This window comes from Galeopterus variegatus, unplaced genomic scaffold, assembly GCF_000696425.1.
Source record: "Galeopterus variegatus unplaced genomic scaffold, G_variegatus-3.0.2 Scaffold6886, whole genome shotgun sequence".
In the NCBI taxonomy this organism is placed as follows: domain Eukaryota; kingdom Metazoa; phylum Chordata; class Mammalia; order Dermoptera; family Cynocephalidae; genus Galeopterus; species Galeopterus variegatus.
The window spans coordinates 97,313-114,242 of NW_007732997.1; positions in this window are offsets into that span (position 1 = coordinate 97,313).

The window sequence follows — 16,930 nt, forward strand, 5'->3', positions numbered from 1 at the left end:
GTTGGCAGCAGAGGACCTAGAGTGATTGCTGTGATACACAAAAGCAAACACAGAGGCACTAATAGGTAAATAAGAAGAGAAGAGCAGTAACCAGTGCTAAACTTAGGAACAAAGGAAATGTAAAGAAGCTAGGAATGAACAAAACAGTCTGGAAAAAGGCAAATTATAATACAGTCTTATTTAGCTTCATAGTTTTTTACTACTAGTAGGTTCTGAAACAGTTAACATCCATATTAGACCACGTACATTATTTGTATTTTAAAACAAACACAAGTACTTTATATTACACATTTAACGCCCATTACTATTTTATTAATAAAACTGGAAGGGGTTAAAAATTGTATCTAGCTCTAAAACTCTAATTGAATTATTATTTGTGAATGGAGAGATACTTGTATGAATCTGAACAGCAATCTTGGCAACAAAAGAATCAAGAAATCCAAAGATATTAATACCCAAACCCATTGAAACACGCTTGGGCCTGATCTATTTTGCATGTAGCAAGGGCTGGGTAACACAATTAGCATCTTCAAGCCACAGATTCCTAGATATACAATACTCCTCTACTTTTCTAAAATACCTAAATGGAACTTCTCTGTTTCAATTTTATGAGGCCTCATTTCCCCATGTCCAAGTATACCGATCAAGATGAGCCTTTGAAACATTGAACATTCTCTTTTTACTTGTGCTACTTACCCAGGACACTTTCACATATATCAACATTATTGTAAGAAACAGAAAAATCAAAATGTTTTCTACTACTCTAAATATTAATATAGAATACTTTATCTCTGGTCATCAAAATGTGTGGGAATTTCTCCCCAACAAACAATTCAGCAGACATCAATTCAATTCTGGCCACTATTTAACTAGAGATAGGAAAATATCCCACAAGTGAAGGTCTCAGTCCCACAACTGGTTATAAACTGAAGTTCCCACAACTCCCTCCATGCATTCAATTAATTTACTAAAGCAGCTTACAAAACTCAGGGAAACATTTATGTACACTTTCTGGTTTATTATGAAAGGTATTATAAGGCCTGGCCAGTTAGTTCACTTGGGAGAGTGTGGTGCTGATAACACCAAGACCAAGGGTTCATTCCCTCTAACAGCCAGCTGCCAAAAGAAAGGAAAGGAAAAAAAAAAAAAATGGATGTTATAAAGGACACTAGTGAACAGCCAGATGGAAAACCTACATAGGGCAAGGTATACAAGGGAAGGGTCACATAGGTTTCATGCTCTAAGAACTTCCAGGGATTTCCACATGTTCAGCTATAATGAAGCTCCCTAAACCCCCATCCTTTTAGTTTGTTATGGAGGCTTCCTAACATAGGTATGATGGATTAAATCATTAGCCACTGGTGATCTACTCAAATTCCTTCTCCCCTTCACAGAGGTCATAGGATGAGACTGAAAGTTTCAAACCTCTAACTACACGGCTGGTTACCCCAAACACCAAACTCCTTCTTCCTAAGACTATCCAGGAGACTACTATGAGGCACATCACTAAACTAAAAGATGCTCCTATCACCTAGGAAATTCCAAGGGACTTAGGTGCTCTCTGTCAGATGTTATCACTCAGGAAATTACAAAAGTATAGGGAGTTCTATGTTAGGAACTGTGGTCAAAGACCAAATATAGAACAAAACAGGGAATGGCCATTTAACTCACTTGGTTAGAGCATGACACCAAGGTTAAAGGTTTGTAAATCCTTACCAGCACTCACCAAAAAAAAAAAAAAAAAAAAAAGTTAGCCAAACAGAACAAATGATTCTACTAGCACCTCTTATCTAGAAGGGTTTTAGGACCTCTATGTTAGAAAACGGGGAAAAGATCAAATATATATTCATAATTTCACAGCTCACCCCCAAGTCTCTGACGACAGATCCCTTATGAGGAAAGGATAGTTAACAGTTAAAAGATTATCACAACCATGCTGTGTGGACTTCATTTACCATAAGTTAAAATGGGTCTCTCTACACTTGACACTTTAAACAACTGGCAGTTTATTTTATTCAACTTATCCAAATTACTCTTAATTTATCCAAATTACACTTGTAGGTACCTTTCAAGGAGTTACAATGCAGCACACCTCCTAAATATTCTTAAAAGTTAATTCAGGCCTAAATGAATGAAACTAAACAAATAAAGGCTCAAAACTCATCTAGTCCCTAGATTACAAGACACTTCTAACACCTCCTAATCCCCCAACACTACTGTTAATAATTTATTTTTATTTACCCAAAACTATTACTTATTTACTTACCAACAATATTTTCCCACACTCAACAAGGAGCACATCTTTGACCTTTCCATCCTTAATAAATGTGTTGAGTGCACAGATACATGGAATGAATAATGGCTTTGGAGCAAAGAGAGTCCAACCTTTGAATATACCACTAACACCTGCTGTGTCATCAAGAGAAAGTCAGCCTCTCAGTTTCCTTATTTGTAAACTCAGATAGAAAGTACCTACTTTCCAGAGTTGTAATAATTTTAGATATAATGAATATAAACTGCCGACCCACAACAAAATTATAATATGTGAATAAGGACATTTTCCTAACGTGCACCATATTAGTCTCCTACTATTGCAACAAATTACCACAAATCCGGTAGATTAAAACACAGATTTATTATTTTACAGTTCTGGAGGTCAGAAGTTCAAGATGAGTCAGCAGGACCATATGCCTTCTGAAGGCTAAATGATCTGTTTTCTTTGCCTGTATTCCTTGGTTTACCTTTCTTTCCTCCATCTTCTAAGTCAGCAGCTCAGCATCTCCAAATCTCATTTTCTCCCTATTTCCTTTCCCTTTTGTTTTCTTTTTGCTATAATTCCTTTTTACTTATTTTTAAAATTTTACAATACTTAATTGACAAATAAAAACTGAATACATCCAAGGACATCTCCTTTTCTGATTCTGATCTTCCTGCTTTCCTCTTAAAAGGACATTTCTGATTGCACAGTACCACCGAATAATTCAGGATAACCTCCCAAACTTAAGATCTTACTCAATGACATCTGCAAAGTAACTTTTTGCTATGAAGGATAATATAGTCAAAGTTTTCAGATATCAAGACATAGATGGGGGGGGGCACATTATTCTATCCACAATAAATACACTAACACACTTAATGTGGTTCATACTCCAATTCTTAAAAAATAGAATCTCTTTGAAAGTAACTTCTAGATTCTCCACAAATTCTACATTCTACCATATCTAAAACCCTGAATAGTGTCATCTTAGCAAGTAAATATTACTCATGGCAAATTAAAGGGGAAGAAGTACACTAGAGGGGGATCCTCTCAGGACATATGGAATTGTTACATAGGATTCAAATCAAGGTTCAAGGAAATAAATATTAATAGAATTATTTTGGTACCATAGGGAGATGGACTGGTCACTTTATAAGTATTTTCCATTAGCCATAATGTTTAGTTTATAAAGTACACAGTTTAAAAAGTACATAGTTTACATAGTTTATAAAGTACCAACATAAATTCATCTAGGAAATATAGACTGATAAAAATATAAACTCAGTGTCTGAATCTTAAAGGCAAAGTAACATTTTTTACCTCTGTAAGTGTTCCATTAGGGAAAAATTTAACATAGTTTATGCTCAATGCTTTGAACAATATGTTAAATTTGTATAATACTTCATGTTTTAAATAATGTTGCATACATTATATTATCTGAAAGTTACCTTATAAACATATTAAACCAAGGAAAAAGGAACTGGGAAGGGGCAGAGAAAGGGGACAAGAATGTTTATTTGGGACATTAGGTTAAAACTTACTTTATATAAACAAATACTGTCCATTAACTACAGTCTGTCAGTTGTACTGTCAATAACACAATCATACATTAAATGAAAGACAAACTTCATTGACTAGGAACTATGTCATTTAAGCAAGGTTTTTCTTTTCTTTTTCTTTTTTGGTAATTGCATTACATTTTTAAAAACTTTTTTTTTTTTTTTTCCCTTTCTGTCTTTTTTCGTGACCGGCAACGGATCGCAACCCTCAGTGTCGCGTTCATTCTAATGATCCAGGTAAGAGCCATGGGGAATTCTAGCAAAGGAGGATGGAAGAGTGGTAACTGATACTGCAGAACAAGGGAAGTGTCAATTAACTTGCCTGAAGTGGGTTATTGCTATGATCAGTAAATGCTTCACCCTGAGCTTACCCCTGAGGGGGTTAGCACCTAGGGACACCGAGAAACAAGGAGCAGAGATCAGGCTTTGGACTAAAAATGGGGTGATAGTTGAAAGTCGGTATATAAAGTTTTGGACCCTCAGGTCCTTCCCCCATCCCACATACTCTGGGGAACCCAAAAACTTTTTTATTGAATCAAAATTTATTATACATATTTTGGGGGTTCAACATTGACATATGTTGACCAAATCGATATTATTAGCATATATACTATACTATTACAAATTGTACTTATTCTTTATGCCCCTTATCCACTCTCTCCCCATCTACCTCTCCACCTCTCCCTCCCACTTTCTACTTCTGATAATCCTAAATTTCTCCTCTCCTTCTGCCTAAAGGATCTGTCTAGTGCTGAGACAGGTGTGTTAAGGTCCCCAACTATTATCATGGAGTAGATGCTTCTTCTATCACTCTGCAATGTGCTTTATGGAGAGAAACATCCTCTTCTTTTGTTTGGTCTCTGTTGGTGACTCTCCTTGTCTCTATGTGCTTAAGTGGCTGTTGGGCCATCAACACAGTGGCTGTGGTGTCTAGCTGCTTTTGCAGCAGCCATAGCTATCGCGATGGCTAAAACATGGAAGTGGTGCTTTTGGTGTGCTCCTTGCCTGGTTGTAGGAGGGCTCAGTACCTGGCACCATACCTCATGACCCCATGGCAGTGAAGACAAGCCTGGTTGTGAGAGGAGAATTCAGTCCCTGGCTCTATCTGTTTTTACATTCTAAGATGTTGTTATGGAGCAGTTGCATGGGATGGGGAGAAGAAGTAAGGTGGAGGTGTGGTTGAGGCCTGTGGCAACCCCTCATTCCTGCAGGGGAAACTAGGGGGCTGCTAGTGGTGGTTTGGTCATTGCTGGGTTGAATGCAGATGTAAGAGGGGTGTGGCTGAAGCCCTCGGTCCCCCACCACCCTGGCTCAGGAGACAAGGGGGCTTCCAGTGGTGGATTGGTGGTCATCACTAGGCTGGTTGCAGGTGTCAGCAGGGGCACGGCCGAGGCCCTCAGCCCCCTGCCACCCAGCTCTGGAGCCCAGGATGCTTTCTGCAGCAGTTCAGCGGCTATCGCCGGGCTACTCGTGGGTGTTGGGGGTTGTGGCCGAGGCACTCAGTCCCCCACCATCCTGGTTTGGGGGACTTGGGCGCTTCCCACAGCTGCTTGGTGGTGGTCAGTGGGGCTGATTGTAGGTGTCTGGGGGCATGGCTGAGGGCCCTGGCCCTCTCCCATCCCTGGCTTGGGAGCTGTTGGGAAAATAGAATACTTTGGTCAGGGCCCTCACCTTGAGTCCAGTTGGGTGTGGTTTAGCACATCCATTGAAAGGAAACTATGTGTGCACATGTGTGCACAGTTAGTGCGTATGCACACCAATGTATCTTTTTAGTTTTGTTGCTATTCTTGTGTTCTTGAGAGAGAGGAATGGAGGGAGGGAGGGAGGGAGGGAGAAGAGGAGTTTTAGTGAAGCAGGCGGGCAGGGCATCTGCCTCAGGCGTCCACCTGATGCAGCCACGCTTTCCAACCTTTGGCTTCCAAGGACCTTCTGGCCAGTTACCTAGCTCATAGACCTTCATGAAGGGGTCTTGTGACCCAGCCTGGAGTATGAAGGGCTTGTGACCCAGTCTGTGAATGGGCTTAAGGGGTCTGGGAACTCCAGACCCAGCCCTAGCTCAACAATCGGCCCAGTTGGCAGGATTACCCACAGGTAAAAGAGCCCGACAACTGGTTTGGTCGTGGACCTAGATAATTGGCATCATGCACAGCATAGAGCACTACAGGGGCCCAGGGGTTGCCTGGTCCTTCTAGGTGTTACAGGTGTTCTTTGGTGAAGTGAGACCTTTACTAGTTAATATCAAACTTTGTCTCTTGTCTGTGAGTGTTTTGTTTTTTCTTTCAGTTCTGTATTGGATTATATGCTGTTTCCACTACTTAACCTCTGCACTGGAACTAATTTGTTGTCCTTTCTTTACTTCTAGAGAAGGGGAACTTCCTGTGGGGACCAGTACTTGAGCCCTGTGGTTGAGCTCAATTATTGCTTTGCTGCTGATTCCATCGGGAAGGCTCTTTGTGCAGCTCAGGTTTTAATGGTTGACTCTGTAGGCACTTCTAAGTCTTGCAAGATCTGGTACACTTGGACTGTGTAGAAACTCGGGTCTGGACCTGAGTCTTTTCAGCAAACTGTACCGCCTCCATTTCTATATTCCTGACCAGTCTACACAGAGTGAGCCTGTGCTGATTGGAGGGTAGATCATCTGTCCACACTATGACCCGATGTTCCCCCAGTGGCCGGTCTACCCCAACACCTGCACTCCAAACATTTCCCATATGATGGGCCATGCACACTAGTCCCTTGCAATGACTCAATAGCCTCTGAGTTGCCGTTCGTCAGTTGCTGTGGCTCCACATTCCTATGTGAGTCCACAGGAACCCTGTTAGTGGTGCAGATCAAAGGACCACCAAGGCCCTCTTCTCCCCTGTCGCCTCCAAGCAATTTCATAGGAAGGGCACAGCTGTGGCTTCTGCCAGCTCTTGCTCTGTGAGCTCCTCAGCTCCAGCCTGGAAGTAGCCAGGATTAAAAATGGTGGGAGCAGTTCTTTCTCTCTCATTGTGGCTTCTCCCACCTTCATGCCCTCCACAGGTCTCTCCTTCTCTTCCCCTGAGCTCTAGTGGCCCCAGCATGGCTGTTGTTTTGTATAGCTGTAAATTGATTGATTTGTAGGAGAGAGTGACACTGGTGACTGTCTATTCCACCATTTTGACCGGAAGATTAAGAAAGGTTTTCCTATAAGACAAGGTTTTCCTTACAGCCAAGCTGGGGCCACTAGAGCTCAGCAGAAGAGCTCAGACTAAAGGGAAGGATATCAGAGAAAATGGTGAGATATGAACTTCAAAAAATTTATTCCTCCACTACGGTAATGATGAAGCTAGCAAGAACTGTCCCCAAAAATCAACTTTCCTGGAACTCTGAAATCTAACTAAACTTAGAAAGTTGGAAACAAGCTGGTATATTTCAGTAACAGAGAGTTGTGGCATTTTATTTTATCTGCCTACCATCTCTTAATCCCCAACTTGAAGACCACGCTTTGGAAAGCAGCTCTCAATCCTGATGTGGCCTGCTAGTGCCAGAGTGGGTAATACAAACGTTGCTCTTAAAGATCTGTGGTGGTGGGGTTTGACTTGTCTAGAGACTCCGAGAGAAGGTCTCAACACTTTCTCTAGTGACTGTTCGTGGTATTTGCTTAAGTAACAGCCTCAACTTCTGGGGGGAGAAAGGACACAGGCAAGCAGCAGATAGACTAAAAAGCATGGGGAAAAAAGAGGCTAGAGAAAAGATACATAGGAAAACAGGGAGTCTGGAAAGGCCCCACATTTGTCAGAGAATCAGCATGATAACATGCATGCCTAGGCCAAGATGTATGCTCAGAAAAAAACTGAGAAAACCCTAGGCTTTCACTATGGCTGATTATTATGATGTGCACAAGAACAAAGTATAGTAAGTGGTTCCCCCTTATCCTTAGTGGATGCCTAAAGCTTCATATTGTGCCAAATCCTACATATACTTTGTTTTTTCCTATACATACATACGTTCACACCTGTGATAAAGTCTGAGGTGCAACAGCAAAACGAGCACAGTTTTCCATTTTCTTCTTCCACAGATCTTAGCAACCTCAACATACAATTTTTTTTCATTCCTTTTTAAGTCTGTAACTTTAATATTCACTTAAAGGAAATATGCTACAGTTTCTCTTTGGCAAATCTGAATTGCCAGCATCAGTACTCTTGTGTTTTGGGGCCATTATTAACTAAAATAAGGGTTGAATACAAGAATACAATACCACAGTCCATTTAATAACAGAGATAGCTACTAAGTGACTAACAGGTGAGTAGTATCTACAGCGAGAACAGGTTAGACAAAGAGATAATTCATGACCCAGGAGGGATGGAGCAGGACAATGTACAACTAAAAACTGATAAATTGTTTATTTCTCGAATTTTCCAAATATTTTGAGACCATGGTTGACCAAGGGTAACTAAAACCACAGATAAGGAAAAACTACTCTACACACTAAAGCAACTTTAATTTTTTATTTTTATTTATTTTTTATTGTCTTTTTTTTTTTTTTTTACTGGTAAGGGGATCACAACCCTTGGCCTGGTGTTGTACGCACCACACTCAGCCAGTGAGCACATCGGCCACCCCCATATAGGATCCGAACCTGCGGCCTCGGTGCTCCCATCGCCGCACTCTCCTGAGTGAGCTACGGGGCCGGCCCCTAAAGCAACTTTTAAATGGCCTAGCTAAGAGTCAAACACAGCCTATCTGCAAAGACTGAGAGAAGTTTTCTTGCTGTTATTTGCTCCTGGCTTTATATGAAATCTCTTTCAAATCACTAGCTAACCATGAACTAATGGAAGAGACTTCTAAGACTCCCAAAGAATAGTGCCTTTACAAAAATAGTTTAGTCACTAAAGAAACGTACAACAAGCAGGAACAACAAATCCTGGGCAGCAGGGAGATTCTAACTTCTAGAATTATGACCAAGTGTTCACCATTGCAGTTTCTTACCATCTGCCTTATCTGGGCAAAACATTAGTCAGGGCTTCTCTTCCATACAAAACCCTAAATTTTGTCTTACCCTTGATCAAGGACTAAAATATAGAATATATCCCTATTAATAGCTCATCCCAAGAAGAGGCAGGGCACAATGAGATATATTTCCCATCAGTCCATACTGATCATACTGTATTTTTATCCATTTGCTTGTTCTATTTCTCCACACACATTTCTACTAATCCTGCTTAACCTCCATAAAAGAAAAATCTTTGTTTGATTTTAAGATGCTCACAGATTTCAGACAGCTCTCCCCACTGTAATAGTTTCTTTAAAGAAGAAGTTTCCATGTCTAAATCTGGATTTGTTTTTACTTAACAGTTATTCAAACCCATCAGTTTCCAACAAAAAATTACAAGTCAAGCAAAGTAACATGAAAGTTTGGGCAATTCACAGGAATAAAAAAAATTAAGAGATCACCTGGTTAGAGCATTGTACTGATAATACCAAGATCCAGAGTTTGATCGTTGTACTAACCAGCTGACAAAAAAAGAGAGAGAGACAAATTGTTTTCAAGAGGTAACGAAATAGAAATTTTGGAGCTAAAAAAAGTACTACAACTGTAATAAAAAATTATTTACACACATTTAACAGCAGATTTGAGCAGGCAGATCAAACAAAGCTAAATCAAACTGAAATTGCAGTCTGACAAACTAAGTAAAAAAAAAGGATGAAGAAAAATCAATATAGCTTAAAATATCTGTGGGACAACATATGAAGTTATGCCAACATATACATGATGAAAGTCACAGAGGAAAAGGAGATAAAGGAAACAAAAGAATGTTTGCATTAACAGCAGCCCCAAATTTCTTCACATTTGATGAAAAACATTCATCTACACATCCAAGGAGCTCAATGAACTCTAAACAGGATAAACTCAAATATTATCCTTCAAAATAAAACTGAAATTGAGGCATGCCTAGATAAACAAAGTTAATAGAGTATATAACTACATACTCTTTTCTGCCCCATAGAAAAATGCAAAAAGGAGTCCTTCAGTCAAAAATGAAAGGACTACAAACTGAAAAGCCCTACAAAGACATATGGAATGTAGTAAAGATAAAATGACAGTATTATTGAATATTTGTCTTGTTACTTTTAAATCTGATTTAAGAGACAAATTTATATACATAATGGAATACTATTCCGCCATGGAAAAGTCTGAAATCTTGTCATTAGTAGCAACACAAATGAGCTTGGAGAAAATTAGTTAAGTAAAATAAATCAGGCACAAAAAAGAAAAATACCACAAGATCTCACTCATATGAGGAAGCTAAAAAAGTTGGTCTTATAGAAGTAGAGAGTAGAATAGTGATTACTAAAGGTTGGAAAGAAGAGACAAAACAGGGAAATGTTGGTTAGCAGATAAAAAAATTACAGCTAGATAGGAGGAACAGTTCTAGTGCTCTATTGCATTGCAGGGTGACCACAATCAACAATAAGTTATTGTATATTTTTAATGGTTAGAAGAGAGGATTTTTAAATGTTCTCAACACAAAGAAATGATATATGTTTGAGGTGATGATATGCTAAATACTCAGATTTAATCATTACACATTGTATACATATATCAAAAGATTACTCTGTGCTCCACAAAACTGTACAGTTATTATGTGCCAATTACAAGTAATTTTAAAACACAAATTTACAAAACAATAATTAGAAATATATATTATTGGCACACAAGGTAAAAAAAATCTGTGACAATAACAGGAAGAGTGGAGAACGAACTACATAGGAGCAAAATTTCTGTACACTACTGAAGCTAAGATTCAAACTAGTTTATTATAGGGGCCGGCCCGGTGGCACACTGCTACAGTGCGCCGCTTGGGAGCGCGGCGGCGCTCCCGCTGAGGGTTCGGATCCCACATACAGACCCGCCGCTCACTGGCTGAGCAAGGTGCAGGCGCAACACCGAGGGTTGCGATCCCGTTGCTGGTCCCGGTCCGGTACGGGCGCAACACTGACGGTTGCGATCCGTTGCCAGACACGAAAAAAAAAGACAAAAAGGAAAAAAAAAAAAAAAACTAGTTTATTATAAACTTAAAATAGCTTGCCAATCAAAATACCCACGGAACCACAAAGAAAATAGCCATACAAGAAAACAAGTGAGAAGGGGAATCAAAATGCTACACTATGAAATACAATTTAAATACTAACAATGATAGAGGAAATGAACAAAAAAAGAACATACAGAAAACAAATAGCAAAACAGCAAAAGTAAATCCTTTCTTATCAGTAATCACTTTGAATGTTAATGAACTAAACTCTCCAATGGAAAGGTAAAGAATGGCAAAAATGGATGTAAGAAAACATAATCCAGCTATATAATACCTTGAAGAGACTAATTTTTGTTTGTTTTTTGGTGGCTGGACCATGGGAAGATCCAAACTTCTGACTGCTGTTACAGACCGCATTCTATCCAACTGAGCTAAGCAGCAAGCCCCAATAGCCTAATTTTAGATTTAAGGACACACACAGATTGCCAAGTGAAAGAACAGAAGAGGATATTCCACAAAAATAGTAAGCAAAAGACAGTTATAGAATAGCTATCCTAATATTACATAAAATAAATTTTAAGGCAAAAATTGTTAAAATTTTAGGCAAAGGACATCAACAAAATATAAGTTATAAATGCATATGCGCTTAAAAGTCCAGAAAATGTTAAGCGAAAATGGGCAGAACTGAAGGGAGAAAAGGGGAATAAGAAAACATAATAAAGCCCAACTCCTGTTGTTCCTCACTTTGAGTCCCACAATCTGACCGAAGAGTGACAGAAGAATCATTTTCAATTCCCCCAATATTTTAAAAGTAACAATACAAAAGTTAAATCTGCTTCCTGAAAAAGAAAGCTGGAGGTTAAGTTAGAATTACGGAATTTTTTTCAAGTCAGTGACCCGGAGGGAATAAAAAATTAATAGTTACAAGGAAATCGATTAAAAGTAAATTTGCACATACAAAATATTCACCAGATTTTTTTTAACGGAAATTCAAAAACCAATACTTAACCATGTATTTCAATCCCATCTCATGGTTGAATGAGAAAAAGAAGAAAGCGAAAGTTAAAAATAGCCAGAAAAGCGTGAGCAAAGAAGCCATGAGTACCAGGTAAATATAGAAAAATGAGACAACAAGGGTTCTCCCTAAAGCCCCTCCGCGGATCCGAGCAGCTGCGAATGCGGAAGGAGCAACAGCTGCCAGGCGGCCCAGCTTCCCGAAGGCTCTCCTGCTGCTTCTGCCCGCAAGCGGAAGGTCAGTTCAGAAGAAGGGGTTAGGAAAGTAAAAGCCCAAAAAGAAATCCCGGAGGTTGTCAGCTAAACATGCTCCTGCAAAAGTGGAAAGGCAGCAGCAAAAGATACGTCTTGATACCAAAAGATGCAAACAAAAGGGAAAAGGGGCATAAAGGGAAAACACACAAACTAAGAAATTAAATAAGTTATCTACCTGCATAAAATGGAGAAACTAAAACCGAGGTGAGACCAGCCTCTGATGAAGCAGGAGAAAAAGAAGCCAAATCTGATTAATATTATATAACATGTCTTGTCAGTGGTCCCTGTCACCCTTATACAATCCAGAAGAATATTTTTGTCAACTATTTTATAAATTCAAGTTTTCTAGTAGTTCTAGAAACATTTTTAAGAAGGAAGGAATCCCAACTCATCACATTTTTTTAGTGTAATTTTTTTTTTTAGGAGGTGAAATTACCTGCTGGTTATTTTTGGTACAACCAGCAAATAATAGAATATTGAATTATAGGAGGCTCCGACTGTCTTGGGTGTCAGTTTAACATTTCATAGATTGGATAGTTTTTATATTCTATACATACAAAGTGTGCTAAGTGGTAATTTGGAGTCATAGTCACACATTTAATGTATCTGGAACATTTAAAACTACTTCTATTCCCATCTTGGTTTTCAGAAGAATGGTTCCCTATCAGAACTGTTTGCACTCTGTAACATCTTTCATCACAGCAAAATAGTTTTTCCTAATAATTTTATTAATGTATTGTGAATGATTGAAAATTTGAGTACGTACTGTATATTATATTACATTGTAAATTTATGTAACAACTTACTAACCTCTGGAAATACTGGTACTTGATATCGTCTTATGGAAAATTTGCTTCCAAATATGGATCTGGAAGGTCACTGGAATAAGTTTTTTTAAAAAATCATGATTAGTGGATTTTTGGAACTTCTGTACATATAAGAATTTTGTACAAATTGAAATTTCTGTGTAATGATCCTCAACAAAACCAATAAAATCTCAATTACGAAAGGAAAATTTAAAAAATGAGATAACATAGTGTCAGCTTAACATTCCATAGTTATTCATATCAAGCTATTAACCTGAGCTCAGCTCCTCAAAGGATCATTACCTTTACCTTTTAACTTGGCCATTTAAATTGCTTGTTCATTTAATCTTTGTTCCTAATTCAAGGACTTTCAATCAGCATTTCAAGCATCGTAAACAGGAATTTACATTCTAAACTGCAGTAGTTTGTTTTTTTTAACAGAGTTCTCTCCTGGGCATGGGCCTCTAACACTGGGATCAGTTCCCAGCCCTCAGGGAATAAGTGAAGTGTCCAAAGTGACAAAGTTGAATACCTAGAGTAAGATGGTCCATTGCTTCTTTCCTAATCCTGCAAATACTGAAGGAAATTCAAAAGGAGAAAAAGCGAACTGAGAAGTAGTAACACCCTCATGCACAGACACACGAAAATACCTACCCTAAAAAAGGCCCCAAAAAGTTAACTTCACACTTTGCTTTTATGTAAAACGGATCTTTGAAGTTCATGAAACACAGCAGAAAAATACTTCGTAAATTCTCATAGGAATGACTTTTAGGAGTACTCAAATGCATAATTAAATTATGTAAATAGTTGTAAGTGATTAGGCAGGACGTCCAATGAATCAATTATGTTCAAATGCAAAGAAAAGGAAATGAGGTTTCCATTTTTTTAAACCCTTTGCTTAGACTTTCCACTCTAAAGCCCTAAAAACCTTACACCCTGTAGACAATTTGTTGTGCAAACTTTTCAAACTCCATGTGAACGCTAAAACAAATAAGATTTCTACCATTCTGAAGATTGTCTCGATTTTTCTGTATTCAGAGAAACTTTGAAAACTACAAAGTGAAGTGAGACAAGAGAAATGTTCCAACATGACTCCAGGACTAAGAGACCAAAGGCTCGAAACTGGGAACCTCATAATTTTACCCGCGCGCACAAGCACACACTCCAAAGGAAAGGAAGAAAGAAAATAACTTAGAAACGAAGAGAATAAAAGATTAGTAGAAAACACAAGGTTTCACCAGGTGAGTCTCCTCAATTCTTTTGGATAGAGCTATTCCCCGCATCACTTCCCATTTGTAGCCAGAAGTTTAGCCAAGAAAATAGCATCAAGAGTTGAGGCAAGGAGTCGAAAGGGTGGGGGAAGCCAAGCGGTTGCATCATCCCCGCCCCGGCTCCGCGCAGTTAGTGCGCAACAGTATCGTCTGCACAACCGTGGAGAAATGCGTGGCGTGCCCCCTGCACCTGCCCAACGCGAGGAGAGTGAGCCCGGCACCCTAATGAGCCACCAGATGCTGTGCCAGGACTAGGACCACGGTGACGGCGGAGGCGGAGAAAAAGGACACCTGGCGCCCGCGGCTGTCATACCTGAGTAGATGTAGCTAAAGGTAACTGTGGAGAGGGAAGAGGCAGACCCAGAAAAAGGGAGACAGAGCATCTTCCCAGGGGTGGCAACAACGAGGACGTCCCCTGACTAACCTTCTGCAGCGGGCTGCGTTGCAGGCTGCCCGTTCCGGCCTCTCCCCGCGTTGCCTTCTTTAAAAGCGTCGCCACAAGGTGACGGCAGCAGCCAAACCGGCAGTCACACCAATTTACGTGTAAACTCTCAGGCTTTACTCCTAGTCCCGGAACACTGATGTCCAATCGCCACTTGCGGTGCTTCCACGTGACCGAAGAACGTTGGCCCCGCCCCTGTAAGAAGCGGGGTAGGGATTGGGAACATTGAATTCTTTGCTACGCTTTTGCAAAGTCAAAGGAGCAGAATCCACCTTCTGGCCGTGGGAGTGTGTGCCTCTGAAAGAGGCTGGCCGGTTAGCTCAATTAGTGCAAGTGCGGTGTTGATACCGCCAAAGTCAAGAGTTCGGATCCCTAACCGGCCACTTGCTAGAAAATTAAAAAAAAAAAGAAGAAGAAGAACATGAAGGAATATGGAGGAGACTACAAGTCCCAGCAGGTTGCGGGGCCATGCCTCGCAGTTCCGCGTTGGCATTGGAGTGTTCATGTTTGGTGAAAAACCTAGTAAGATTTGTAGTTTCTGGGATTCTGTTCTCATATCCTAAGGTAATCAGTGTCGTGGTAGAAACGTTTATAACTATTTCAGAGTTTGAGAGGGTATTGGATCATGAAAAAGTGGGAGTAGTCATAAAGTTGTGGCGTTATTGCGTTATCGCATGGGAGTATCACCTGCCATTCTTAGCTGGAATGATCATAATGAGAAATAATCCGCAGCTTTAAAGGGGAGGTATATCGACTTTCAGTATTTGAGTATTCGGGTACCGACAATACCGGGCCAGCGTCCTGCCCTCTGACGAGAATCCAGACTTTTGTTGACCTGTCCAGAGTTCCTGTGGGTAACGGACGACCTCATGTGCACTTTGGCTGAACAGTGCAGCATGGGCAATTCGTTTTGCGCTTAGTATATGTGGACTGGATCTTACATTTCCCTCTATCCTTTCCTGACCTAGAAGCTTTCAAAAGTTTGCTCAATCCATTTTGTTTTTCCTTGACACAAAAACTTAGAAGGTAGAAGAAGTTTCCCTGAACAATATTATCTATTTCTATTTGAGGGAATCAACGTTCCAATGATGTAGACTTGGGATTTGGCGAGAGGGGTAATTATTTACACTCCATACATAAAATTCACCGTTTAAAATGTACCATTCAGTACTATTTATCAGGTTGTGCAACTACCATTACGATCTAATTTCAGAACATCATTCTCTCACTGAGAGAAAAAACAAACCATGCTGGTTAAAAATTCACCCCAGGGACTGGTAACTGCTCATCGACTTTCCGTGTATGTAAATGTGCCTATCCTGTACATTTCATATGAGTTTAATCGTGACATATGTTGCCTTTGGTGTCTGGTTTCTTCCACTTACCAAAATGATATCAAAGTTTTCAGGTTCATTTTTTCTTTTTCTTCTTTCTGTATTTTTTTTTTTTTTTTTTTTTTTTTTTTTTGCGCCTCACCTGTATGGAGATAGGACCCTTGACCTTGATGTTACCTCAAAGTTCTTATATCACTATTTCATTCCTTTTTAAGACTCTAATATTCTATTTATTGGATTTACCACATTTTGTTTAGTCATTCATCCAATGATGGACATTTGGGTTGTTTCCACTTTGGGGCTGTTTTGAATAGTGTTATCATGAACATTCTTTTCCAAGTGTTTGTTTGAGTACCTGTTATGAATTCTTTGGAATTGCTGGATTATATGACAATTCTTTTTTTTTTTTTTTTAGTCTTTTTGTCTTTTTTCATGCCCGGCAATGGATTGCAACCCTCAGTGTCGCGCCCGTACCGGACCGGGACCGGCAACGGGATCACAACCCTCGGGGCTGCCCCCGCTCCTCGCTCAGCCAGTGAGCAGCCGGTCTGTATGTGGGATCCAAACCCTCGGCGGGAGCGCCGCCTCGCTTCTCAAGCGGCGCACTGTAGCAGTGCGCCACCGGGCTGGCCCTATGACAATTCTATGTTAATTTATTTGAGTAACTGACAAAATGTTTTCCACAGCAGCTGCACGATTTTTATATTCCCACTAGCAACTTGTGAGGATTCCAATTTCTACACATCCTTGCTAATTCTTATTATTCATCCTTTTGATTATTGCCATTCTAGTGGTGTAAAATAGTTTTATTGTGTATTATTTTAATTGACAAATCATAATTGTATATTTATCATAGTTTTGATTTGCATTTCTGTGATGGTTAATGATATTGTGGATACTTTCTTGTGCTTATTAGCCATTTGTATATTTCTATGGAGAAATACATATTTAAATCTTTTGCCCTTTTAAAAATCGAGTTATTTGTTTTTTATTA